The sequence below is a fragment of the Canis lupus genome, chromosome 7, assembly GCF_003254725.2.
Source record: "Canis lupus dingo isolate Sandy chromosome 7, ASM325472v2, whole genome shotgun sequence".
Lineage (NCBI taxonomy): Eukaryota > Metazoa > Chordata > Mammalia > Carnivora > Canidae > Canis > Canis lupus.
The window spans coordinates 80,823,607-80,849,645 of record NC_064249.1 but is presented as its reverse complement, the minus strand read 5'-3'; the positions used below and the strand labels follow the sequence as shown (position 1 = coordinate 80,849,645).

Below are 26,039 nucleotides of genomic sequence, written 5' to 3'. Positions count from 1 at the left end.
CCAATAGTCACTCAAGTGCCTCATCTCCAGTCTTCATAAAGGATTGGGCCAAAACTTTCAGACAGTTTCTCTAGAAGAAACTACATCAAGAAATTCAGTTCCCACATCCTCAGTAGTGTTTTTTCCTCTTCAGGTGAGCCAGGAAAACACAAGATATTTGGAACCACATTGGATCAGCATCTTGCTAGAGATGTCTCAAGATATGAAGTTCTAAACTTACTTTACTGTTGGTCCCCAAGAGATTCAACAGGGGCCATGTAAATGGATCACATCCAGTATAAAAGATGCGTACCTGTATGTACCTTTAGGCTCTTATCACCACTTAGGTTTTCTCTGAGCCAGTCAGCTTTCTGTACCAGGCTTTCCCCTTCTGTTTTACTACTGTAAATGTAAAATGTAAAACAGTAGTGGAAAGTGATAGTCACCAAACCGTTGATGGTTTTCATATATTCATTACAACAGGGAAGGAATTCTGCCATTCTGACCTCTGCCCACCTGATTGTAACCATTCTCTGACTATATTCTCTCTTAGATACTGTCTAAAGTCTTGAACATCTTGTCCTTTGGCTTTTTGGTGATTTTTAAATCGTTTCCTTGTACAGATTTTTATCAGTTGAAATTTTCAAAGCATCTCATTGGGTAAGACACTTTGTCTCAAAAACGCCCAAAAGATAAAGAAAGTGGAATAACTACAAATAACAGTTCCAAACTGGAAACTGGAGTTCTTATTGAGAATAAGTAGTAGATGGATTTTATCCTCAACTTTTCTTTGCCAAATCGTTCTCAATATAGTCTATCTATAAACGCACGTATTTCACAGGCCAATTGAGTAGCAAATTATGGTGATTTAAACAGTAACTTAATTGTTTTCTGTACCTAAGTTCAGTCACAGATTTTAACAACTGTACTAACTGTATTTTCCAGGTATTTACCTGGCTCTAGAGAATGCTGGTAAAAGAGAGTTTTAAAGCTGAAGTAATCAGTCAGTTGTTCCTTATTCACTGATACATTGAGTAGTTTTATATATTCCTTCTTTTATTAAAGTTTGTGGCATTGTGCTCAGTTGAAAAGAGTATGTCAGAAAAGCTAAATCCATCCCCTCCCTACCTGACCCAATCTTATGTCATTTTAACCCAGATCTTTTGAGGATTTTATCTTCCTTTTAGCATGCATAGACAGGAAGTGTTAAAAATATTTAGGAGGTCAGCTCTCCAAATGTTTGAACTGTTTTCCCTTTATCCTCATGTCACCTGACAGTTTTGGTTGTTTTTGATTATAACAAGGCATTAGTTGTCTTTCCCCTGTCTTTACCTTCAACATAAGAATTGAGGTAATATTTGGCTGCTGTCCCACTAATAGGATTTCAAAATAAAGGACAGGGCATTGGGCAACTCTAGGAAAATAGCAGATACAACTTTTATATTAATGTTTAAAAAAAACAATCTGTCATTCTGATTATTCCAGTATAGATTCAGGTTTTTAAGTAAAGGAAAGATGTTGATTCAAAGTATATTTTGACAGATACGTGCTAATCAACTGTTGTTGAGGAGATAGTTGACCAAAAAAATTGACAAATATAATTATTGCTACTGTGCTTTTACACAGCCTCGTTGAACTAGATTGGCAGTATAAATTGCTAGATATTCCATTTGGAGAAGTTATTTTGATCATTCAGAAAAAAAAAAACTATACAAAGAGGTTTTTTTTTTTTGAGACTCCTGTAGATGCAAATGTTTTTATTCCTTCATGCTACAGTCTTTTAAGAAGGCACACAAGCTAGTGGTATTATAATAATTTTTTAGAGGGTTGAATTTTGAGACCTAGAACTAGGATGAGATTTTTGGATTTTAACTAGGTTCAACCTTGAATAGGATAGGTTGAAGTGATTAACTTAGATGTGAAGCTATCATAGAAATTAATAATTCTGTCTTATATAACAAACATCTTATGCTTGCATCATAATATGGCAGTTTGATTTGAATTTTATAAATTAGATGACGTATAAATTTCTAATGTAGTGATTACATGAAAAATGCCTTAGCTTTAAAATTGCAAATTAAGGGAGAGGGGGAGGAACAAGATGGCAGAAGAGTAGGGTCCCCAAATCACCTGTCCCCACCAAGTTACCTAGGTAACCTTCAAATCATCCTGAAAATCTACGAATTCAGCCTGAGATTTAAAGAGAGAACAGCTGGAATGCTACAGTGAGAAGAGTTCACGCTTCTATCAAGGTAGGAAGAGAGGGGAAAAAAGAATTAAAGAAACAAAAGGCATCCGAGGGGGAGGCGCCCTTCGAGGAGCTAAGGCCAGGGCGAGTGCCCCTAGGACAAGAAAGTTCCGTCCCAGAGAAGCAGGAGCTACACCAATCTTCCCGGGTGGAAAGGCACTTGCAGGGAGTTAGAGCATGACCCCAGGAAGGGCGGGAATGCCCTCAGGCTCCCTGGGACACTAACAGAGCACCTGCGCACCAGGGAGAGTGCACCGAGCTCCCAAAGGACTGCAGCGCATGCACCCAATGACCTGGGAGCAGCTCGGAGGGCCTCGGGGGGCGGCTCTTCAGAGAGGGGGCTGCGCGGCTCTGGGAGCAGCTCAGAGGGGCTCGTCGGCAGCTACGCGGAGAGGGGGCTGCGTGACCGAGAGTGTGAATCCAACAGCGCAGGCCCTGGAGCACAGGGCACTGGGGACACAGCCCAGGATCCAGTCTCCCCCCGGGACAGGCAGAAGCCAGGAGGGCCCAGGACAGCAAAGACGCTCCTGCCCCGAGCTGAGCAGATCAGCGGCCGCGCCCCTGGAGCATCCAGGCCCCTGCAGACAGAGAGCTCCGTAGTTACTGCGGGAGCTGAATCCAGGGCTCCAGAGCTGGCCAGCGCCACTGTGGTTGTTCCTCCTGGGGCCTCACGGGGTAAACAACGCCCACTGAGCCCTGCACCAGGCAGGGGGCTGAGCAGCCCCCCCAAGTGGTAACACCTGAGAATCAGCACAACAGTCCCCTTCCCCAGAAGACCAACTAGACGGAGAAGTTCAGGGGAAGTGAAGGGACTTAAAGTATACAGAATCAAAAGATACTTCCCCATGTTTTGTTTTGTTTGGTTTGGTTTGCTTTTTGATTTCTGTTTGCTTTCCCCCACCCTTTTTTTCCTTTCTTTCTTTTTCTTTCTCTTTTTATTCTCTATTTTTCTTCTTCTTTTTTCTTTTTCTCTTTAGTTTCCTTCTTTCTCTCCTCTCTTTTTCTCCTTCTCCCAATACAACTAGTTTTTGGCCACTCTGCACTTAGCAAAATAACTAGAAGAAAAAAATCACCTCAAAAGAAAGAATCAGAAACAGTCCTCTCTCCCACAGAGTTACAAAATCGGGATTACAATTCAATGTCAGAAAGCCAATTCAGAAGCACTATTATACAGCTACTGGTGGCTCTAGAAAAAGCATAAAGGAGAATTTAGATCTAATCAGGCAGAAATTAAAAATCAATTGAATGAGATGCAATCCAAACAGGAAGTCCTAACGACAAGGGTTAACGAGGTGGAAGAATCAGTGAGTGACATAGAAGACAAGTAGATGGCAAAGAGGGAAACTGAGGAAAAAAGAGACAAACAATTAAAAGACCATGAGGCTAGATTAAGGGAAATAAACAACAGCCTGATGAAGAAAAACCTACATTTAATTGGGTTTCCTGAGGGCCCTGAAAGAGACAGAGGTCCAAAATATGTATTTGAACAAATCATACCTGAAAACGTTCCTAATCTGGGAAGGGAAACAGGCATTCAGATCCAGGAAATAGAGAGATCCCCCCCCAAAAAAAATCAATAAAAACCGTTCTACACGAGACATCTAATAGTTAAGCTTGCAAATTCCAAAGATAAAGAGAAGATCCTTAAAGCAGCAAGAGACAAGAAATCCCTGACTTTTATGAGGAGGAGTATGAGGGTAACAGCAGACATCTCCACAGAGACCAGACAAGCCAAAAAGGGCTGGCAGGATATATTCAGGGTCCTAAATGAGAAGAACATGCAACCAAGAATACTTTATCCAACAAGGCTCTCATTCAGAATGGAAGGAGAGATACAGAGCTTCCAAGGCAGACAGGAACTGAAGGAATATGTGACCTGAAAACGAGCACTGCAAGAAATTTTAAGGGGGACTCTCAAAATTCCCCTTTAAGAAGAAGTCCAGTGGAACAATCCACAAAAACAAGGACTGAATAGATATCATGATGATACTAAACTCATGTTTCAATAGTAACTCTGAACGTGAACAGCCTTAATGACCCCATCAAAGGTGCAGGGAGTCAGACTGGATAAAAAAGCAGGACCCATCTATTTGCTGTCTACAAGAGACTCATTTTAGACAGAAGGAAAATACAGCCTTCTGTATTTTCAGCCTGAAAATAAAAGGTTGGAGAACCATTTACCTTTCAAATGCTCTTCAAAAGAAAGCAGGTGTAGCCATCCGAATATCAGATCAACTAAAATTTAACCCAAAGACTGTAGTGAGAGATGAAGAGGGACACTATATCATACTTAAAGGATCTATCCAACAAGAGGACTTAACAATCCTCAATATATATGCCCCGAATGTGGGAGCTGCCAAATATATCAATCAATTAATAACCAAAGTGAAGAAATACTTAGATAATAATGCACTTATCCGGGGATCCCTGGGTGGCGCAGCGGTTTAGCGCCTGCCTTTGGCCCAGGGCGCAATCCTGGAGACCCGGGATCGAGTCCCACGTCGGGCTCCCGGGGCATGGAGCCTGCTTCTCCCTCTGCCTGTATCTCTGCCTCTCTCTCTCTCTCTGTGACTATCATAAATAAATAAAAAAAATTAAAAAAAAATAATAATAATACACTTATCCTTGGTGACTTCAATCTAGATCTTCCTATACTCGACAGGTCTTCTAAATAAAACATCTCCAAAGAAACGAGAGCTTTAAATGATACACTGGACCAGATGGATTTCACAGATATCTACAGAACTTTACTTCCAAACTCACCTGAATACACATTCTTCTCAAGTGCACATGGAACTTTCTCCAGAATAGACCACATACTGGGTCCCAAATCGTGTCTGAACTGACACCAAAAGTTTGGGATCGTCCCCTGCATATTCTCAGACCATAATGCCTTGAAATTAGAACTAAATCATAGCAAGAAGTTTGGATGGACTTCAAACACGTGGAGGTTAAGGACCATCCTGCTAAAAGATGAAAGGGTCAACCAGAAAATTAAGGAAGAATTAAAAAGATTCATGGAAACTAATGAGAATGAAGATACAACCGTTCAAAATTTTTGGGATGCAGCAAAAGCAGTCCTGAGGGGGAAATACGTCACAATACAAGCATCCATTCAAAAACTGGAAAGAACTCAAATACAAAAGCTAACCTTATACCTAAAGGAGCTAGAGAAAATAGAGCAAATAGATCCTACACCCAGCAGAAGAAGAGAGTTAATAAAGATTCGAGCAGAACTCAGAAACCAGAACTGTGGAACAGATCAACAAAACCTGGAGTTGGTTCTTTGAAAGAATTAATAAGATAGATAAACCATTAGCCAGCCTTATTAAAAAGAAGAGAGAGAAGACTCAAATTAATAAAATCATGAATGAGAAAGGAGAGATCACTACCAACACCAAGGAAATACAAAGGATTTTAAAACATATTATGAACAGCTATACACCAATAAATTAGGCAATCTAGAAGAAATGTACGCATTTCTGGAAAGCCACAAACTACCAAACTGGAACAGGAAGAAATAGAAAACCTGAACAGGCCAATAACCAGGGAGGAAATCGAAGCAGTCATCCAAAACCTCCCAAGACACAAAAGACCAGGGCCAGATGGCTTCCCAGGATAATTCTATCAAAAGTTTAAAGAAGAAACCATACCTATTCTACTAAAGCTGTTGGGAAAGATAGAAAGAGATGGAATACTTCCAAATTCGTTCTATGAGGCCAGCATCACCTTATATCCAAAACCAGGGATCCCTGGGTGGCGCAGTGGTTTGGCGCCTACCTTTGGCCCAGGGCGCGATCCTGGAGACCCGGGATCGAGTCCCACGTCGGGCTCCCGGTGCATGGAGCCTGCTTCTCCCTCTGCCTGTGTCTCTGCCTCTCTCTCTCTCTCTTTCTCTGTGTGAGTATCATAAATAAATTTTAAAAAATTAAAAAAAAAACAGACAAAGACCCCACCAAAAAGGAGAATTACAGACCAATATCCTTGATAAACATGGATGCAAATATTCTCAAGAAGATACTAGCCAATATGATCCAGCAGTACATTAAGAATATTATTCACCATGACCAACTAAGATTTATTTCTGGGACACAAGGCTGGTTGAACACTCGTAAAACAATCAATGTGATTCATCATATCAGCCAGAGAACAACCAAGAAATATATGATCCTCTCATTAGATGCGGAGAAAGCATTTGACAAAATACAGCATCCATTCCTGATCAAAATTCTTCAGAGCGTAGGGATAGAGGGAACATTCCTCGACATCTTTAAAGCCATCAATGAAAAGCCCAGAACAAATATCATTCTCAATGGGGAAGCACTGGGAGCCTTTCCCCTAAGATCAGGAACAAGACAGGGATGTCCACTCTCACCACTGCTATTCAACATAGTACTGGAAGTCCTAGCCTCAGCAATAAGACAACCAAAAGACATTAAAGCATTCGAATTGGCAAAGAAGAAGTCAAACTCTCCCTCTTCTTCGATGACATAACACTCTACATAGAAAACCCAAAAGCCTCCACCCCAAGATTGCTAGAACTCATACAGCAATTTTGTAGCGTGGCAGGATACAAAATCAATGCCCAGAAATCAGTGGCATTTCTATACACTAACAATGAGAATGAAGAAAAAGAAATTAAGGAGTCAATCTCATTTACAATTGCACCCAAAACCATAAGATACCTAGGAATAAACCTAACCAAAGAGGTAAAGGTTCTCCACCCTAAAAACTATTGAGCACTTCTGAAGGAAATTGAGGAAGACACAAAGAGATGGAAAAATATTCCATGCTCATGGATTGGCAGAATTAATATTGTGAAAATATCAATGTTACCCAGGGAAATTACACATTTAATGCAATCCCTATCAAAATATCATGGACTTTCTTCAGAGAGAACAAATTATTTTAAGATTTGTGTGGAATCAGAAAAGACCCCAAATAGCCAGGGGAATTTTAAAAAAGAAAACCATATCTGGGGGCATCACAATGCCAGATTTCAGGTTGGACTACAAAGCTGTGGTCATCAAGACAGTGTGGTTCTGGCAGAAAAACCGACACATAGATCAATGGAACAGAATAGGGAACCCAGAAGTGGACCCTCAACACTATGGTCAACTAATATTTGATAAAGGAGGAAAGACTATCCATTGGAAGAAAGACAGTCTCTTCAATACATGGTGCTGGGAAAAGTGGACATCCACATGCAGAAGAATGAAACTAGACCCCTCTCACCATACACAAAGACAAACTCAAAATGGCTAAATGTGAGACAAGATTCCATCAAAATCCTAGAGGAGAACACAGGCAACACCCTTTTTGAACTCAGCCACAGTAATTTCTTGCAAGATACATCCACAAGACAAAATAAACAAAAGCAAAAATGAACTATTGGGACTTCATCAAGATAAGAAGCTTTTGCACAGCAAAAGACACAGTCAACAAAACTCAAAGACAACCTACAGAATGGGAGAAGATATTTGCAAATGACGTATCAGATAAAGGGCTAGTCCAAGATCTATAAAGAACTTATTAAACTCAACAGCAAAGAAACAAACAATCCAATCATGAAATGGACAAAAGACATGAACAGAAATCTCACAGAGGAAGACATAAACATGACCAACATGCACATGAGAAAATGCTCTGCATCACTTGCCATCAGGGAAATACAAATCAAAACCACAATGAGATCCCACCTCACGCCAGTGAGAATGGGGAGAATTAACAAGGCAGGAAACCACAAATGTTGGAGAGCATGCGGAGAAAAGGGAACCCTCTTACACTGTTGGTGGGAATGTGAACTGGTGCAGCCACTCTGGATAACTGTGTTGAGGTTCCTCAAAGAGTTAAAAATAGACGTGCCCTACGACCCAGCAATTGCACTGAGGGGGATTTACCCCAAAGATGCAGATGCAATGAAACACCGGGACACCTGCACCCCAATGTTTATAGCAGCGATGTCCACAATAACCAAACTGTGGAAGGAACCTCGGTGTCCATCGAAAATTGAATGGATAAAGAAGATGTGGCTTATGTATACAATGGAATATTACTCAGCCATTAGAAATGACAAATACCCACCATTTTCTTCAACGTGAATGGAACTGGAGGGTATTATGCTGAGTGGTGTAAGTCAATTGGAGAAGGACAAACATTATATGTTCTCATTCATTTGGGGAATATAATTATGAAAGGGAATAGAAGGGAAGGGAGAAGAAATGGGTAGGAAATATCAGAAAGGGTGACAGAACATGAGAGTACTAACTCTGGAAAAGAACTAGGGGTGGTGGAAGGGGAGGGGGTGTGGGGGTGAATGGGTGACGGGCACTGAGGGGGGCACTTGAAGACATGAGAACTCGGTGTTATTCTGTATCTTGGCAAATAAAAAATAAATTTATTATTAAAAATAATAATAAAATAAAACAAAATAAATAACTAAATTATGTATGTGTAATGTGAAAAATAATAAAAATTAAAATTAAAATTAATAAAAAGAGAGAATAAGCAGGGTGAGCTGCAGTGGGAGAGGGCAATGCAGGCTCCCCACTGAGCAGGGAGCCCAATGGAGGTCTCAAAGCCAGGTCCCTGGGATCATGGCCTGATCTGAAATCAGGGGCCTCACTGACTGAGTCACCCAGTGCCCTTACCTGATCTAATCATCCATCCCAGTGGTCTAAATGTGGCGGGATCATTCATCCCATGCGGCGGCCGTGAAGATTTCACATCTAACCAACTGTGGACATGCGTGCCTACAACAGGTAGATTGACTGTCTGACACTCTGATTAGACTTGAGACTGAGACCGTGTATCTACTGTATTCTTCCAATGATGTTAGTGCTTCGAAATGTGGCTGCAATCCTAGGCGCTTTATCTCTATTCTTGGAGAAAGGAATCCCAGCCAGCACTTTCCGTCTACTGAGTGGACCATGAGCTGCTCTGTCTTCCCCACTGACCGCTGCTCTGGACACATGAAGGACAAGGAGCAGTGCCAGTTAGATGGAATCCCAGAAGTCTTTTGCAAACAGGAAAACGGTCTGCTTTCCAGTGTTCTGTACACCCAGGGTGCCACAGGCCCATGACGCTTGATGTGGAGAGCTTCTTCGCTGGCGAGAGACAGCTGCTCCACAGGAAGATGCCCAGCAGCCCTTTCAACAGAGGCAGGCAGCAGAGAATTCTAGGCCATGTGTTCTGCCAGGATTGCCCACAGTAGCCCCATGAGGTTCATCCTCTTCCACAACCCTTCTCAGAGGAAGAAAAAGAAGCTCAGAGAGGTGCAGTGACATTCCCAAAACATGCCAGTAGTAGAGGCGAGCCTCAGGCCCTGTGCTGTGTATGGGGTGGTCACTCACTTGAGGAGCTGCTGGCCCAGGACCCTTTGAGCTGTGCTGAACACGTGATAGAGGTGGGAAACGACTGCGTTTTCTGAGAGGCTTCTCTCCTGGATGGATCGTGGCAGGGACTGTACAAAAGTATCCATTCTGGCCTCCCAGAGCGTCCCCATGGCCCAGGACTCATCTGTTGTCAGGGTGGATGATTCCTTTCCACACCAGAGACACAAGGAGGGGCACTGTTGTCAGCTTCCAAACCACAAGCCACTGGGAAGATCAGGGTCTGGCACTCAGCCCAGAGACACCAATCCCCTCAGGAAGTTGTACAGGACAAAGGAGTTCAGGGCCCACACAGAAAAAGGTTTTAGGCTTCAAAGTACCATTGGTTGGTTCAGACGTAGGGCACAGCATTGGAAACTTCAACACACACGAATAGCTGCGCAACACTCACATTTCTCTCAACTCAGAGCTTTTACGAAGACCAGTATTCCATGGAGTCATCTGTAAGCATCCCACTGCACATAGAACACAGAGAGCACCTCAAATGCTGCTCAAAATCCCACAGATTGGGCCTGAGAAGAGACCAAAGCATGGGCTCCCTGGCATGTCCCCTAAGCTGATGTACCTTGGTCTGTTCCTGACCTATGGAGGAAGGATCAGGGGAGAGCACTTTCTCCAGCAGGCCCCAGGGGAGCCAGTTGTTATTAGTCCCGTTCCTTGGATTGCCTTGATCATCTGTGGGTCCTGACTTTCCCCATGAATGGGACTGGTTCTCAGCCCAGACCGGCCATGCTTGTAGTCGGTGGCCTGATGCACCTGTGCTTCTTGGGGGTAGATGGAGAATTGAACCCTTGGAGCAACTCATGCAAGATTTCCTGTGTGGATCTCTAAAAAAAAGGCAAAGTCAGTATCTTAGGTCAGGAGGCATTGAGGGCTTCCAGCCAAACTGGGATTCGAGGTAATGGCAGATCTAGCAAATTAAACAGTCTGTGGGGACACCCAAGGTGCTCTTTACAGCATGACAGACATGGCAAGAGAATGGCATCATGTCAAGTTCCAAAGGCCTTGAATGCCTGAATCACTGTGGCAGAAGGTCCCATTGATGGTGTATTACGAGGACCTCTAAGGACACAGATCATGACCCATTGGGCAGGCAATGGGCCGATGTGTACTGACACATGACAGCTTAGAGATAAACATAGAGAATGGCTTCATCCCACCCTTGCTTTTGTCTTAAATCACCTTCTTTAGTATGATCTCTCGTGAGCCTGCAGACGTTGTGCAATGACAGTGGAGCTGCGTTCTACACAGGATCCCTGGGGCGCATGGGTGAAATAAGGAAAATGGTAGTGAATCTCAAAATACTCATTGTTCTGAGTGAAAAAAAAAACCACACCCCCTCCTCAAAAGCATGAAATCTATTCTGCACCATTCTAACCTAGGAGAACAGTGTTTTATACCTCAGATGTAGCCGGAGGTTAGGGGTGGAGGTCCAGGTCTCTTTGCGGTTGGGCCTGTGCAGCACTCGTGTGTAACCACTACGGGAGGGCTCCAGGTTTCTCTCTATATTTGTTGGGAGCCATCTCTCTGTGGAGTACCCTCTTCCCATTCTCACCTCAGAACAGCACTGCTCCTTGTTTGCCTGGAGCACCCAATCATTGTCAAGGGAGTTAGAAGAGTTGAAGCCACAGAACATCTCCTCCAAGATCTCCTGGGTGCAGCTCTGCAAATACAGTGCCCTGTATGTACAGGGCCAAGAGACATTAGAGTACTCCCTCCACATCACAACAAGGGGACATCCCCTTTAGAAATCGTGTTCTCTGCTTCACAGCACAGGGGCAGCTGAAGGGACATCTGGAAACGAGAACCCAGATGAAAGACACTCTTGCGCTCATGACTTAACATACTTGAAGTTGAGCTTGGCCCTCAGCACTCACCTTCTCATCTTGCCTGCTATGACCTGGCGTCTGAACAGCAAAGATGTGTCAGGCTTCCAATCCGTAGCAGCTGGTTTATACCCAGGAAGGGCATGTTCCTCTCCTCTGTCTCCTATACACACACACACACACACACACACACAAACACAGTAGTCTCAAACACACATCCTCTTGCACATACACAAATGTACACACACTCAATGACAGTGAAACAGGTGCGACCCCGTTCAGCTGAGATTACAGTGTGGCCTGCTCTCCATTGGCCTCCCCCAAGGTACCTTCCTTGAGGTACCTGTTGAGTTCTCCCCCACACAACCAGAAGCTTCGGAAAGAGGGCCAAACTGACGTCCATAGCGGCATGAACATCTCTCTTTCTGGACTCTCCTAAGCCAAGAGCCACTGAAAGTAGGGCAACAGCAACAGAAGGTCTTGTTCTCCTGACCGGCTCCAGTTAAGTGTGCTGGAAAGAGGGACATTGTTCAACGCAGCTTCCTGGTTACCAGAGTTCTAAATCCATTACACGCTTGTCCCCAAGGAAGTGACGTCACTTTCTCAAGATTCCAGCCTGTGGGCCCCTCCCCTCAGTCACATCTATCCAGAGCCCCTTCTTGGCAGATGACTGCTTGCCCCATGTTATCTCGTTAACTTTACATCCGCAGCCAAAAATGCCATAGCCACAACTCTCTGAAAATGCAAGGAAGATCCTACTTTTCTAGACACGGAGCTGAATTCAGAACTTTCTTTCTGTGCTTGGCTTCCCAGATCTGTGACCTATCTATCCCACCGTGTCTCTCATATAGTCCACAGGTTCCCAACCTGCACAGTGATAGAAGAGTCAGAATCTTCTTCCTAGGGACATCATCGGGGGTCTATGAATGATATCTGCAACGCACGCGAGCTGGTGCCCTGTGTATCTGAGGCACAAATTTTCAGGATGGTGGATTGACATGAAGAGGTGAGATGTGGCATGGAGTACCAGTTGAAAGTGGCCTGGGTTCCACAGTTTTCACTTGACCTCCGGCCTCATTTCAATGGGGGCACCATGATGAGGTGGGAATGCTCTAAGATGCAGACATGGTGATCTTCTGTAGTCAAACCGTCCAATTGTATCCTGTTCTATTTTGAATGAGACAGAGGTGCCTCCTTCTGTGCTCTGGGGGTCACAGCCTTCACCATGGCTCCTAGCGATAATGACCTGTGGCATAAATATCCCTGTGTCACCCGAGGTGCTTGGTGACGGTTCCTGAGCAACACAATACATCCAACTCAATGGCATGTCACATCTAATTTCCAAATTGATCTATGTTTCAGGTTAGGGTTAGGCCTCAGGGTTAGGGTTAGGGTTAGGCTTCAGGATTAGGGTTAGGGTTAGGCTTCAGGGTGAGGGTTAGGGTTAGGGGTTAGAGTTATATTTAAAGTTAGGCTTCAGGGTTAAGGTTAGGGTTAGTCCTCAGGTTTAGGGTTAGGGTTAGGCCTCAGGTTTAGGGGTGAGGTTTAGGCCTCAGGGTTAGGGGTTAGTGTTAGACCTCTGCATTAGGCTTAGCGGTTAGGCCGAGGGGTTAGGGTTATGGGTTAGGCCTTAGGGTCAGGGTTAGGTTTAAGGTAAGGGGTTAGGGTTAGGATTATGTTTAGGCCTCAGGGTTAGGGTTAGAATTTGGCCTCAAGGTTAGGGGTGAGGGTTAGGCCACAGGGTTAGGGGTTTGGGTTAATCCTCAGGGTTAGTGTTATGAGTTATGCTGAGTGGTTAGGGTTAGGGGTTAGGCCTAAGGAATAGGGTTAGAGTTAGGGTTTATGCTGAGGGTTAGGGTTAGACCTGGGTTCATTGTTAGGGTTAGGCCTAAGGGTTCAGGTTTAGGTTTCGGCCTCACGGTTAGGCCTCAGGGTTAGGCTTCAGGTTTAGGGTTTAGGTTTAGGCCTCAGGGTTAAGCCTAGAGGTTTGGCCTTAGGGTTAGAGGTTAGGGTTAGCGTTAGGGTTCGGCCTCAGGGTTAGGCCTCAGTGTGTTAGGGTTAGGATTAGGGTAAGGGTTAAGGTTAGGGTTAGGGTCAGGGTCACATTTAGCATTAGGGTTAGGGTTAGAGTTAGGCTTCAGGGTTAGGGTTAGTGTAAGGGGTTAGGGTTAGGCCTTAGGGGTAGGGGTTAGGTTTAGGCCTCAGGGTTAGGGTTAGGGTTAGGCCGCAGGGTTAGTGTTTAGGTTTAGGCCTCAGTGTTAGGTCTACAGGTTAGGTCTCAGGGTTAGGAGTTAGGGTTAAGATTAAGTATAGGCCTCAGGGTTAGGCCTCAGTGTTAGTTCTCAAGGTTAGGGTTAGGGTTAATGTTAAGGTTAGGGTTAGGGTCAGGGTCAGGGTTAGGGTTAGGGTCAGGGTTTGAGTTAGGATTAGGTATAGGGACAGGGTTAAATTTAGGGTCAGGGTCAGGGTTAAGGTGAGGGTTAGGGTTAGGGTCAGAGTTAGAGTTAGGGCGAAGCCTCAGAGTTAGTGGTTACGGTTAGGCCTCAGGGTTAGGGGTTAGGGTTAGGCCTCAGCATTATTGTTAGGGTTTAGGCCGAGGGGTTATGTTGAGGGTTTAGGCCTAGGGGTTAGAGTTAGGGTTAGGGTTTAGGGGTTAGGTTTAAGGTTAGGCCTGGGGTCAGTTTTAGGGTTAGGCCTAAGGGTTAGGGTTAGGTTTAGGCCTCACGGTTAGGCCTCATGGTTAGGCCTCAGGGTTTGGCTTAGGTTTAGGCCTCAAGGTTAGGCCTCAGAGTTAGGCCTCAGGGTAAGGCCCTAGGGTTAGGTTTAGGCCTCAGGGTTAGCAGTTAGGGTAAGGCATCAGGTTTAGTGTTTAGGTTTAGGCCTCAGGGTTAGGACTAGGGGTTAGGCCTCAGGGTTAGGGTTAGGGTTAGGTTTAAAGTTAGCATCAGGGTCAGGGTCAGGGTTAGGTTTAGGGTTAGGGTCAGGGTCAGGGTCAGCGTTAGGGTCAGGGTCAGGGTTAAGGTTAGGGTTAGGGTTAGGGTCAGGGTTAGGGTTAGGGTTCGGCCTCAGTGTTAGGCCTCAGGGATAGGGCCAGGGTTAGAGTTAGGCTTAGGTTAGCATTAGGCATCAGGGTTAGGGTTAGGGTTAGGCCTCAGGGTTTGAGGTCAGTGTTAGGCCTCATAGTTAGGGCTTAGTGTTAGGCTTCAGGGTTATTGTTAGGGTTAGGGTTAGGTTTAGGTTTAGGTTTAGATGTTAGGCCTAGGGGTTAGGGTTAGGCCTGTGGTCAGTGTTAAGGTTAGCCCTAAGGGTTAGGGTTTAGGTTAAGCCTCGGGGTTTGGCCTCAGGTTTAAGTTTAGGCCTCAGGGTTAGGGTTAGGGTTAGGCTTCAAGGTTAGGATTTAGGTTTAGGCCTCAGGGTTAGGTCTAGGTGTTAGGCCTCAGGGTTAGGAGTTAGGGTTACGATCATGGTTAGGCTTCAGTGTTAGGCCTCAGGGTGCGGCCTCAGTGTTAGGCTTCAGGATTAGGGTTAGGGATAGGGTTAGTGTCAGGGTCAGGGTTAGGGTTAGGTTTAGGGTTAGGTTTAGGGTCAGGGTTAGGGTTAGGGTTAGGTCTCAGAGTTAGGGGTTAGTGTTAGGCCTCAGGGTTAGTGGTTAAGATTAGGCCTCTGGGTTACGGGTTAGGTTTAGGCCTCAGGGTTAGGGTTAGGGGTTATGCCTCAGAGTTAGGGTTAGGGTAGGCATTAGGGTTAGGTTTAGGGTTTAGGCCTCAGGGTTAGGGTTAGGATTTAGGCCCCAGGGTTAGGGTTATGGGTTAGGGACAGGGTTAGGCCACAGGTTTAGGGGTTAGTGCTCAGTGTTACGGTAAGCGGTAGGCATCCAAGTTAGGCCTCAAGGTTAGGGGTTAGGCCTCAGGGTTAGGGTTAAGGTGAGGCTTCAGAGTTAGGCCTAAGGGAAAGAGTTAGAGTCAGGGATAGGGTCAGGGTTAGGCCTCAGGGTTAGGCCTCAGGGTTAGCATCAGGTTTGGGGTTAGGGTTAGGGTCAGGGTTAGGCCTCAGGGATAGGGTTAGTGTTAGGCCTCAGGTTTAGCATCAGGGTTAGGGGTTAGGCCTCAGGGTTAAGGTGAGCGTTAGGCCTCAGGGTTAGGCCTCAGGATTAGGGTTATGGTCAGTGTTATGGTCAGGTTTAAGCCTCAGGGTTAGACCTCAGGGATAGGGTCAGGGTTCGGCCTCAGGTATAGGGTCAGGGTTAGGGTTAGTGTCAGTGTCAGGGTTAGGCCTCAGGGTTAGGCCTCAGTGAAAGGGTCAGGTAAGGCCTCAGTTTTAGGGGTCAGGATTAGGGTCAGGGTCAGGGTTAAGCCTCATCCTAGATTTCCTGTGTGGATCTCTACAAAAAAGACTTGGGTCAGGAGGCATCAGAGGGCTTCCACCCAAACTGGGCTTCCAGGTTATCGCAGATCAAGCAACTGAAACAATTTGTGGGGACACACAAGGTGCTCCTTGCAGCACAGGAGAAATGGCAAGAGAAAGGCATCATGTCAATGCCAAGGGCCTTGAATGGCTGAATCACTGTGGCAGACGGTATCATTGATAGAGTACTACGAGGACCTCTAAGGACACAGCTCATGACCCATTTGGCCTACAATGATCAGATGTGTTCTGGCACATGACACCTTAGAGATAAAGAAAGAGAATGGCTTCATCCCACCCTTCCTTTTGTCTTAAATCACCGTCTTCAGTGTGATCTTTTCTGAGGCCAGCAGACGTTGTGCAACGACAGTGAAGCTGCGTTCTACACAGGATACCTGGGGCGCATGGGTGCAATAAGGAAAATGATACTGAACGCAAAGACACTCAGTGCTCTGAGTGAAAAAAAACAAACCACCCCCACTCCTCAAAAGCATGAAATCTATTCTGCACCTCTCCAACCTAGCGGAATAGAGTCTTATCACCTCAGATGTAGCCGGAGGTTAGGGGTGGAGGTTCAGGTCTCTTTGCATTTGGGCCTGTGCGGCACTGGTGTGTAACCACTATGGGAGGGTCCCAGGTTTCTCTCCATGTGTGCGTGGTGGCCATCTCTCTGTGGAGAACCCTCTTCCCATTCTCACTTCAGAACAGCACTGCTCCTTGTTTGCCTGGTGCACCCGATCATTGTCTAGGGAGTTAGAAGAGTTGAAGCCACAGAACATCTCCTCCAAGATCTCCTGGGTGCAGCTCTGCAAATACAGTGCCCCGTATGTACAGGGCCTAGAGACATTAGGGTACTCCCTCCACATCACAACAAGGGAACACCCCTTTAGAAATCGTGTTCTCTGCTTCACAGCACAGAGGCAGCTGAAGGGACATCTGGCAAGGAGAAGCCAGATGAAAGAGACTCTTGCGCTCATGACTTAACATACTTGAAGTTGAGCTTGGCCCTCAGCACTCACCTTCTCATCTTGCCTGCTATGACCTGGAGTCTGAACACCAAAGATGTGTCAGACTTCCAAACCATGGCAGCTGAATTCTGCCCAGGAAGGGCATGTTCCTCTCTTCTGTCCCCTCTACACACACACACACACACACACACACACAATCTCACACTAACACACCCTTTTACACATACGCAAACGGACACACACCAATGAGGGTGAAAGAGGTGCGATCCCCCTCAGCTGAGATTACAGTGTGGTCTGCTCTCCATTAGCCTCCCACAAGGTGCCTTGTGGTACCTGTTGAAGACTCCCGCACATCACCAGAAGCTTCGGAAAGAGGGCCGAACTGACGTCCATAGTGGCATGAACATCTCTCTTTCTGGACTCTCCTAAGCCCAGAGCCACTGAAAGTAGGGCAACAGCAACAGAAGGTCTTGTTCTCCTGACCAGCTCCAGTTAAGTGCACTGGAAAAAGGGACATTGTTCAATGCAGCTTCCTGGTTACCAGAGTTCTAAATCCGTTACACGCTTGTCCCCAAGGTAGTGACGTCACTTTTTCAAGATTCCAGCCCTTGGGCCCCTCCCTTCAGTCAGACCTATCCAGAGCCCCTTCTTGACATATGACTGCTTGCCCCACGTTATCTCGTTAACTTTACATCCGCAGCCAAAAATGCCATAGCCACAACTCTCTGAAAATGCAAGGAAGGTCCTACATTTCTGGAGATGGAGCTGAATTCAGACCTTTCTTTCTGTGCTTGGCTTCGCAGATCTGTGACCTATCTAACCCACCATGTCTCTCATATAGTCCACAGGTTCCCAACCTGCACAGTGATCGAACAGTCAGAATCCTCTTCCTAGGGACATCATCAGGGGTCTATGAATATCTGCAATGCACGTGAGCTGGTGTCCTGTGTGTCTGAGGCGCAAATTTTAAGGATGGTGGACTGACATGAAGAGGTGAGATGTGGCATGGAGTACCAGGTGAAAGTGGCCTGGATTCGACAGTTTTCACTTGACCTCCGGCCTCATTTCAATGGGGACACCATGATGGGGTGGGAATGCTCTAAGATGCAGACATGGTGATCTTCTGTAGTCAAACCGTCCAATTGTGTCCTGTTCTATTTTGAATGAGACAGAGGTGCCTCCTTCTGGGCCTGGGGGTCGCAGCCTTCACAATGGCTCCCAGCGATAATGACCTGTGGCTTAAATATCCCTGTGTCACCGCGAGGTGTTTCGTGATGGGTTTTGAACAACACGATACATCCAACACGATGGCATGTCACACCTAAGTTCCAAATGGAACTATGCTTAATGTTAGTGTTAGGCTTTGGGTTGGTGTTGCAAATTGAAGACCAATAAAAAATAAATTTATTAAAAACAATAACAGTAATAATGAAATCTTGCCATTTGCAATGATGTGGATGGAACTAGAGGGTATTATGCTAAGCGAAATAAATCTGTCAGAGAAAGACAATTATCATATGATTTCACTCATGTGGAATTTAAGAAACAAAACAAATGAACATAGGGGAGTAGAGGGAAAAATAAAATAAGATAAAAAATTAGAGAGGGGCAAACTATAAGAAACTTAACTACAGGGAGCAAACTGAGGATTTCTGGAGGGAAGATGGGTGCAGGGATGGGCACTAAGGACAGCCCTTGATGTTAATGAGCATCAGGTGCTGTATGCAGCACATTAATACACTAAATTCTACCAATGAAACTAAAAAAATTGTTTAATAAGTGATTCATATTGATGATGAACTCCTTCGAGAAGGGTAACTGATAATGAAGTCATCAAACAAGAAAATTGCCAAGGGATGAAATGTTTATAGCTAGGAGTTTTCATGACATTTAGCTTATTGAGAGCTTATGTAATATTCAACCACATAGTCAACTCCATTTGCACGGGCTTATCTGTGGACTTACCACATTATTTGGGGGCAGTCAGCATTACTTGCAAGTGTCTAAAAACACTTGCCAAGTGACTGATCATCTGAGTAAAATTTGCCAGAGTTTTTTCTCTGTATTCCCCTTGGTGGAGGTAAATTACAGCTTTGATGTAACTCATTTCTATCTATCAGGTAAGAGGCCCAGAGCTAAATACCAGTCACTGTCACATCTGAAGAAAAATCCAATCTTAATGGTAAGTTTTTCTCTTTATCGTCTTCCCTTACTGTCTTACCGCTTTTCTACTTCTTTTGTCTTCCTTCTTTTTTACTTTTTCTTCTCTATTTCCCTTCTCTTTGAACACTTATTTACTTTATTTTGCATTTCACTTCATTATTCTTATTCTCTTCCCGTTTTCAGAACTATAACCAGAAGAAACACTGAATTTGTTTAATTCTGTTCAAGTCAGTTTTAGTATGCAATCAGATAAGTTTAATATTGGCATAGGAGGCAGTAAAAGTGAAGAAATGAAGAGATGGAATAGGGACAAAACACTGATTTATAGGAATAAAAAAATCAGGACCAAGATAGAGTATTCATTATCTAAGTAGAGGCAGCGCAGGCCAAACCAGGGAAGAGTTACAGTTGTTACCCGGAATTACTTCCAGAATTAAACTTAAATCTAAGCTTGATTTCTATTTTCAACCATCACAAGTATTTATATATCACCTTGTTTCTCTGTTGCACTCATGGTCAGTTCCATGAGGCAATGATATTTATACAGTCATCAGGCTGAGTAGTACTGTGACATCTTAGCGCTTACATACTGAGAAAAGTAGAAATAATTTTTTCACATGCTTGTTAATTTCTTTACCTCATTACCATAAATCTAAGCCAGACTACAAAGATGATTTATAAGATAGTGTTTTATTCATCAGATTTGTAGAAAATATTTGTCTTTCCTCAAAAATAAAGTAATAAAAATAATAAAAAATATAAGTACTAGTTTTTGTTACTTTATCTTACATTAGTCATTTCAAAAATGTGCCCTATTAGTATGTATAATCAATAGCAACTACTAATATTCTGACATAATTATCTTCATAATTTACTATTGGTTCCTGTGCATATTGTTTTCTCAATATTTTTACCAGAGCAGAAGCATATAAAGAGGTCAAGATGGAAAACCATACAACTGTGACAGTATTTATCTTAGCAGCATTGACGGAGGACCCAAAACTGAAGATTGTGCTATTTGTCTTCCTGCTCCTCACCTACTTGCTAAGCATCTCAGGCAACTTAGTTATTACCCTCACTTTGCTGGACTCACATCTCAAGACCCCTATGTATTTCTTTCTTCGAAATTTTTCTTTCTTAGAAATTTCTTATACGACAGTCTGCATCCTCAAATTGCTTGTAAGCAAGGCAACTGGTGACAAAACCATTTCCTTTTTTTTTAATTTTTATTTATTTATGATAGTCACACAGAGAGAGAGAGAGAGGCAGAGACACAGGCAGAGGGAGAAGCAGGCTCCATGCCGGATGTGGGATTCGATCCCGGGTCTGCAGGATCATGCACTGGGCCAAAGGCAGGCGCCAAACCGCTGCGCCACCCAGGGTTCCCCAAAACCATTTCCTATAACTGTTGTGCAACTCAGTTGCTTTGCCTTCCTTCTTGGAGCATCTGAATGTTACCTCCTGGCTGTCATGTCCTACGATCGTTATGTCGCCATCTGCAAGCCCCTGCATTACACAACCATTATGAGCAGCAAAATCTGTATCCAGCTAGTCCTTAGCTCTTGGATCACTGGCTTCCTCATCATCTTTCCAGGACTCATTTTAGGCTTAAGCCTGGACTTCTGTGATTCCAGTGTCATTGATCATTTCTACTGTGACACTGCTCCCCTCCTGCAGATCTCCTGCACGGACAGACACGTGCTGGAAATGATGAGTTTCATCTTAGCTTTGGTGACTCTGCTGGTCACTTTGGCATTCGTAATTCTATCATACACATATATTGCCCTGACAATTTTAAAAATTCCTTCTGCCAACCAGAGAAAAAATCTTTCTCCACCTGTTCTTCTCACATGATTGTCATCTCCCTCTCATATGGCAGCTGCATCTTTATGTACCTTAAACCCTCAGTCAAACAGAGGATATCCTTGATGAAGGGAGTGGCAGTTCTCAATACTTCTGTTGCTCCACTTTTGAATCCCTTTATTTATACTTTAAGGAAACAGCAGGTGAAGCAAGCATTTTATTTTTCTGTTCCATTGTAAGCATTCTCAATTTTTAAAAACATTTTAAAAAATATTTTTCTTATTTATTCATGAGAGACACAGAGAGAGGGGCAGAGACACAGGAAGAGAGAGAAGCAGGCTCCCCTTTGGGAGTCTGATTTGGGACTAGATCCCAGGACCCCGGGATCATGCCCTGAGCTGAAAGCGGACGCCCAACCACTGAGACACCCAGGCATCCCAACATTCTCAAATTTGACTAATTTCTTCTCTGCTTCTTCCATTTAAATGTAGCAAATACTTGAAAGATTATTTTAGTCAACTTTATATATTAGTTCATGGAGACTTAATTATTTTTATATCTGTGTGGTATATTTTATTCTTATATTTGATTTTCTGCAAAATCTTGATAAGTTCGAAACAATTATATATCTTCCTTGGGATTTTACTTTTCCTTGGCTTTTATGTCCTGATACACATTCTCTACTGTTTTAAATAAATATCTTTAAAAGTTGGAAGTTGAGATTAAAATATCAATATCAGGGATCCCTGGGTGGCGCAGCGGTTTGGCGCCTGCCTTTGACCCAGGGCGCGATCCTGGAGACCCGGGATCGAATCCCACGTCAGGCTCCCGGTGCATGGAGCCTGCTTCTCTCTCTGCCTGTGTCTCTGCCTCTCTCTCTCTGTGTCTATCATGAATAAATAAATAAAATCTTTAAAAAAAATATCAATATCATCCTTTGTCTTGAGAATTGAAAAAACCCCACTATGCTAGTGTAATAAAATATTATATGGTATATTATTTTTATTTTACATTTTATGCCATATAAGTAAATAAGTAAATAAATACTGACTCATGTATGTGTACTAAATCAAGTAACTTTGATTAAGAATAAAATGCATCCTGGAGAGAGAGATCACATTTGATGCTTTATCAGCTATTCCTTATTCATCTTGGAACTAACTGTGTTCCTTAAATTCTACATCTATCACATAGATAGATATGATGCTGAGGAGGGCACCATCTGATGTCCACTTCAACTGCAGCTCCTTTCCTCCTCCTGCGAGAGCCTTTGGGCCGAGTTCTCCACCCAGGCGGGGCTGAAAGGGCCCGGGCCCTCGGCCCCCATCCCTGCAGCCCTCGGCGGGGTGGGGGGCAGGTGCTGCCATCTGTTCACCTGAGAGTGGCTGCACGGCTACCCCACCCCCCGGCCGAGCTGGGAAGCCAGTCCCAAAGCCACTGCAGCTGCAGTACAGACACCCCGGGGAGGGGGGCGGCAGGTGTGCAGATGCAGGCAGCTCTCTGAGACAGGGGGGCAGCGCCAGCCAGGCTGAGGGCGAAAGCAGCCTCCTCATAGCTGAGCTCAGTGTGCAGACGGCAGGCACGTCCTCAAGGAAATGGCCACAGGCATCTCAAGTGACACGGACATAGGCGCCCACACAGCATAAATACCAGCTGCTCCCAGAGGATGAGGTTGAAAAATAGCAGCATGGTCGTGGAGGAGGTGGTGTGGGCTGTGGACTCCACCTATGGCCGGGCCTCGGGCTGGGGGCTGCACTTGTGTCTGTGCCTCGGGCTGGGGGCTGCACCTGCGGCCGGGCCCCGGGCTGGGGACTAAACCTGCGGCCAGACCTCCGGCCTGGGGACTACATGGGCTGTGGTGTTCACTACAGCCCCCCAGCCCCCGCCCTTCAGCCCCGAAATTGTTAATAAAATGTTAGGAATCATACTACTTACCTTTCCTGGCTCATGGCAAGGGCTCAATAAACACTATCGCCATTTAATATAGATACATGAGTGGATTGGTCAGTACTTGGCAAAATTCAAAATATAATTGATGGTCTTTCTGGCTGAACGCAGGTCCCATCAACAAATTATAGTTCCTTCAATGTCAGCTCAAGCTCAGCTTTTCATAAATTGTATCTAATAATCACAATCACCAATAATTTTGTCTCTTCTTCTTTATTAAACTTGACCACAGCATAACACTTCTTAATAAAGTCAAACTGTTTTCCAGTTATATCAAGTATGTACATTTTATCTGTCCAATTTCACATAAATGAGTTATCCCTTAGAATAAGGTCTTATTTCTCTATATATTTTATACAGAGGCCAGAAAATTGTACAGATTTGGTAAAAATTTAATGTGAAATTTTTTTGACATTTTTTAGATTGATACCTCTATTTTAATAAATGCTGTGGTTTTTATGCAAATAAAATTTCCAAATAAGCTATGCATAAGCCCCTTAAATTTTTCTTTTAATATTTTTCATCATCAGACACAGAGATATTAAGGATATCTTTTTATCTTGCTTTTCTCTACTTAAAAAAACCATAAAATTATTTTCATTTTAACAACTGACATATTTTCATATTACACTATGTAATGTTAGTAATAGCTACAGATAATATATTATTTTTAATAGTAAATTTGTTTTTTATTGGTGTTCAACTTGCCAACATACAGAATAACACCCAGTGCTCATTCCATCAACTGCCCCCCTCAGTGCCCATCACAAATTCACCCCCACCCCCCGCCCTCCTCCCCTTCCACCACCCCTAGTTCGTTTCCCACACTTAGGAGTCTTCATGTTCTGTCTCCCTTTCTGATGTTTCCTACGCATTTCTTCTCCCTTCCCTTCTATTCCCATCACTATTATTTATATTCCCCAAATGAATGAGACCATATACTGTTTGTCATTCTCCGATTGACTTATTTCACTCAGCATTATACCCTCCAGTTCCATCCACGTTGAAGCAAATGGTGGGTATTTGTCATTTCTAATGGCTCAGTAATATTCCATTGAATACATAAACCACATCTTCATTATCCATTCATCTTTCGATGGACACCGAGGCTCCTTCAACAGTTTGGCTATTGTGGACATTGCTGCTATAAACATCAGGGTGCAGGTGTCCCGGCATTTCACTCCATCTTTATCGTTGGGGTAAATCCCCAGCAGTGCAATTGCTGGGTCCTAGGGCAGGTCTATTTTTAACTCTTTGAGGAATCTCCACACAGTTTTCCAGAGTGGCAACACCAGTTCACATTGCCACCAACAGTGTAAGAGGGTTCCATTTTCTCTGCATGCTCTCCAACATTTGTGGTTTCCTGCCTTATTAATTTTCCCCATTCTCACTGGTGTGAGGTGGGATCTCATTGTGGTTTTGATTTGTATTTCCCTGATGGCAAGTGATGCAGAGCATTTTCTCATGTGCATGTTGGCCATGTCTATGTCTTCATCTGTGAGATTTCTGTTCATGTCTTTTGCCCATTTCATGATTGGATGGTTTGTTTCTTTGGTGTTGAGTTTAATAAGTTCTTTATAGATCTTGGAAACTAGCCCTTTATCTGATACATCATTTGCAAATATCTTCACCCATTCTGTAGGTTGTCTTTGAGTTTTGTTGACTGTATCCTTTGCTGTGCAAAAGCTTCTTATCTTGATGAAGTCCCAATAGTTCATTTTTTGTTTGTTTGTTTCTTTGGCCTTCGTGGATGTATCCTGCAAGAAGTTAGTGTGGCTGTGTTGAAAAGAGTGTTGCCTGTGTTCTCCTCTAGGATTTTGATGGAATCTTTTCTCACATTAAGATCTTCCATCCATTTTGAGTTTATCTTTGTGTCTCGTGCAAGAGAGTGGTCTATTTTCATTCTTCTGCATGCAGATTCCAATTTTCCCAGCACCATGTATTGAAGAGACTGTCTTTCTTCCAATGGATAGTCTTTCCTCCTTTATCAAATATTAGTTGACCATAGTGTTGAGGGTCCACTTCTGGGTTCCCTATTCTGTTCCATTGATCTATGTGTCGGTTTTTCTGCCAGAACCACACTGTCTTGATGACCACAGCTTTGTAGTCCAACCTGAAATCTGGCATTGTGATGCCCCCAGATATGATTTTCTTTTTTAAAATTCCCCTGGCTATTTGGGGTCTTTTCTGATTCCACACAAATCTTAAAATAATTTGTTCTAACTCTCTGAAGAAAGTCCATGGTATTTTGCTAGGGGTTGCATTAAACCTGTAAATAGCCCTGGGTAACATTGACATTTTCACAATATTAATTCTGCCAATCCATGAGCATGGAATATTTTTCCAACTCTTAGTGTCTTCCTCAATTTCTTTCAGAAGTGTTCAATAGTTTTTAGGGTATAGAAACTTTACCTCTTTGGTTAGGTTTATTCCTAGGTATCTTATGCTTTTGGGTGCAATTGTAAATAGGATTGACTCCTTAATTTCTCTTTCTTCAGTCTCAGTTAGTGTATAGAAATGCCACTGATTTCTGGGCATTGATTTTGTATCCTGCCACACTACCAAAGTGCTGTATGAGTTCTAGCAATCTTGGGGTGGAGGCTTTTGGGTTTTCTATGTAGAGTACCATGTCGGGATCCCTGGGTGGCGCAGCGGTTTGGCGCCTGCCTTTGGCCCAGGGCGCGATCCTGGAGACCCAGGATCGAGTCCCACATCAGGCTCCCGGTGCATGGAGCCTGCTTCTCCCTCTGCCTATGTCTCTGCCTCTCTCTCTCTCTCTGTGACTATCATAAATAAATAAAAATTAAAAAAAAAATTAAAAAAAAATTAGAGTACCATGTCATCGGCGAAGAGGGAGAATTTGACTACTTCTTTGCCAATTTGAATGCCTTTAATGTCTTTTTGTTGTCTTATTGCTGAGGCTAGGACTTCCAGTACTAAGTTGAATAGCAGTGGTGAGAGTGGACATCCCTGTCTTGTTCCTGATCTTAGGGGAAAGGCTCCCAGTGCTTACCCATTGAGAATTATATTTGCTGTGGGCTTTTCATAGATGGCTTTTAAGATGTTGAGGAATGTTCCCTCTATCCCTACACTCTGAAGAGTTTTGATCAGGAATGGATGCTGTATTTTGTCAAATGCTTTCTCTGTATCTAATGAGAGCATCATATGGTTCTCGGTTTTTCTCTTGCTGATATGAGGAATCACATTGTTTGACGAGTATTGAACCAGCCTTGTGTCCCGGGAATAAATCTTACTTGGTCATACATAGTGAATAATTTTCTTAATGTACTGTTGGATCCTATTGCCTAGT

At 43.9% G+C, this 26,039-nt stretch overlaps 2 long non-coding RNA genes and 1 pseudogene across 3 annotated transcripts; 2 read left to right on the top strand and 1 right to left on the bottom strand.

Annotated features, from left to right (window-relative positions):
- Positions 1-8,417: 8,417 nt before the first annotated feature.
- LOC112648149 (uncharacterized) lies at positions 8,418-12,096 on the bottom strand. 2 transcript variants are annotated; one of them, XR_003128809.3, is made up of 5 exons: positions 11,496-12,086; positions 11,174-11,297; positions 10,801-10,874; positions 10,184-10,445; positions 8,418-10,073 (listed from the first exon to the last, which is right to left on the bottom strand). It is a non-coding gene; the product is annotated as an uncharacterized LOC112648149 (long non-coding RNA). The 2 variants fall into 2 exon arrangements; XR_007411698.1 differs by having other exon boundaries at positions 10,801-11,297; positions 11,496-12,096.
- LOC125755361 (uncharacterized) lies at positions 12,086-18,994 on the top strand. The gene is made up of 3 exons (XR_007411699.1): positions 12,086-12,450; positions 17,658-17,809; positions 18,937-18,994. It is a non-coding gene; the product is annotated as an uncharacterized LOC125755361 (long non-coding RNA).
- Positions 18,995-19,902: 908 nt separating this feature from the next.
- Positions 19,903-21,446, top strand: LOC112648664 (olfactory receptor 6C74-like; annotated as a pseudogene).
- The last annotated feature ends 4,593 nt before the right edge of the window (positions 21,447-26,039 follow it).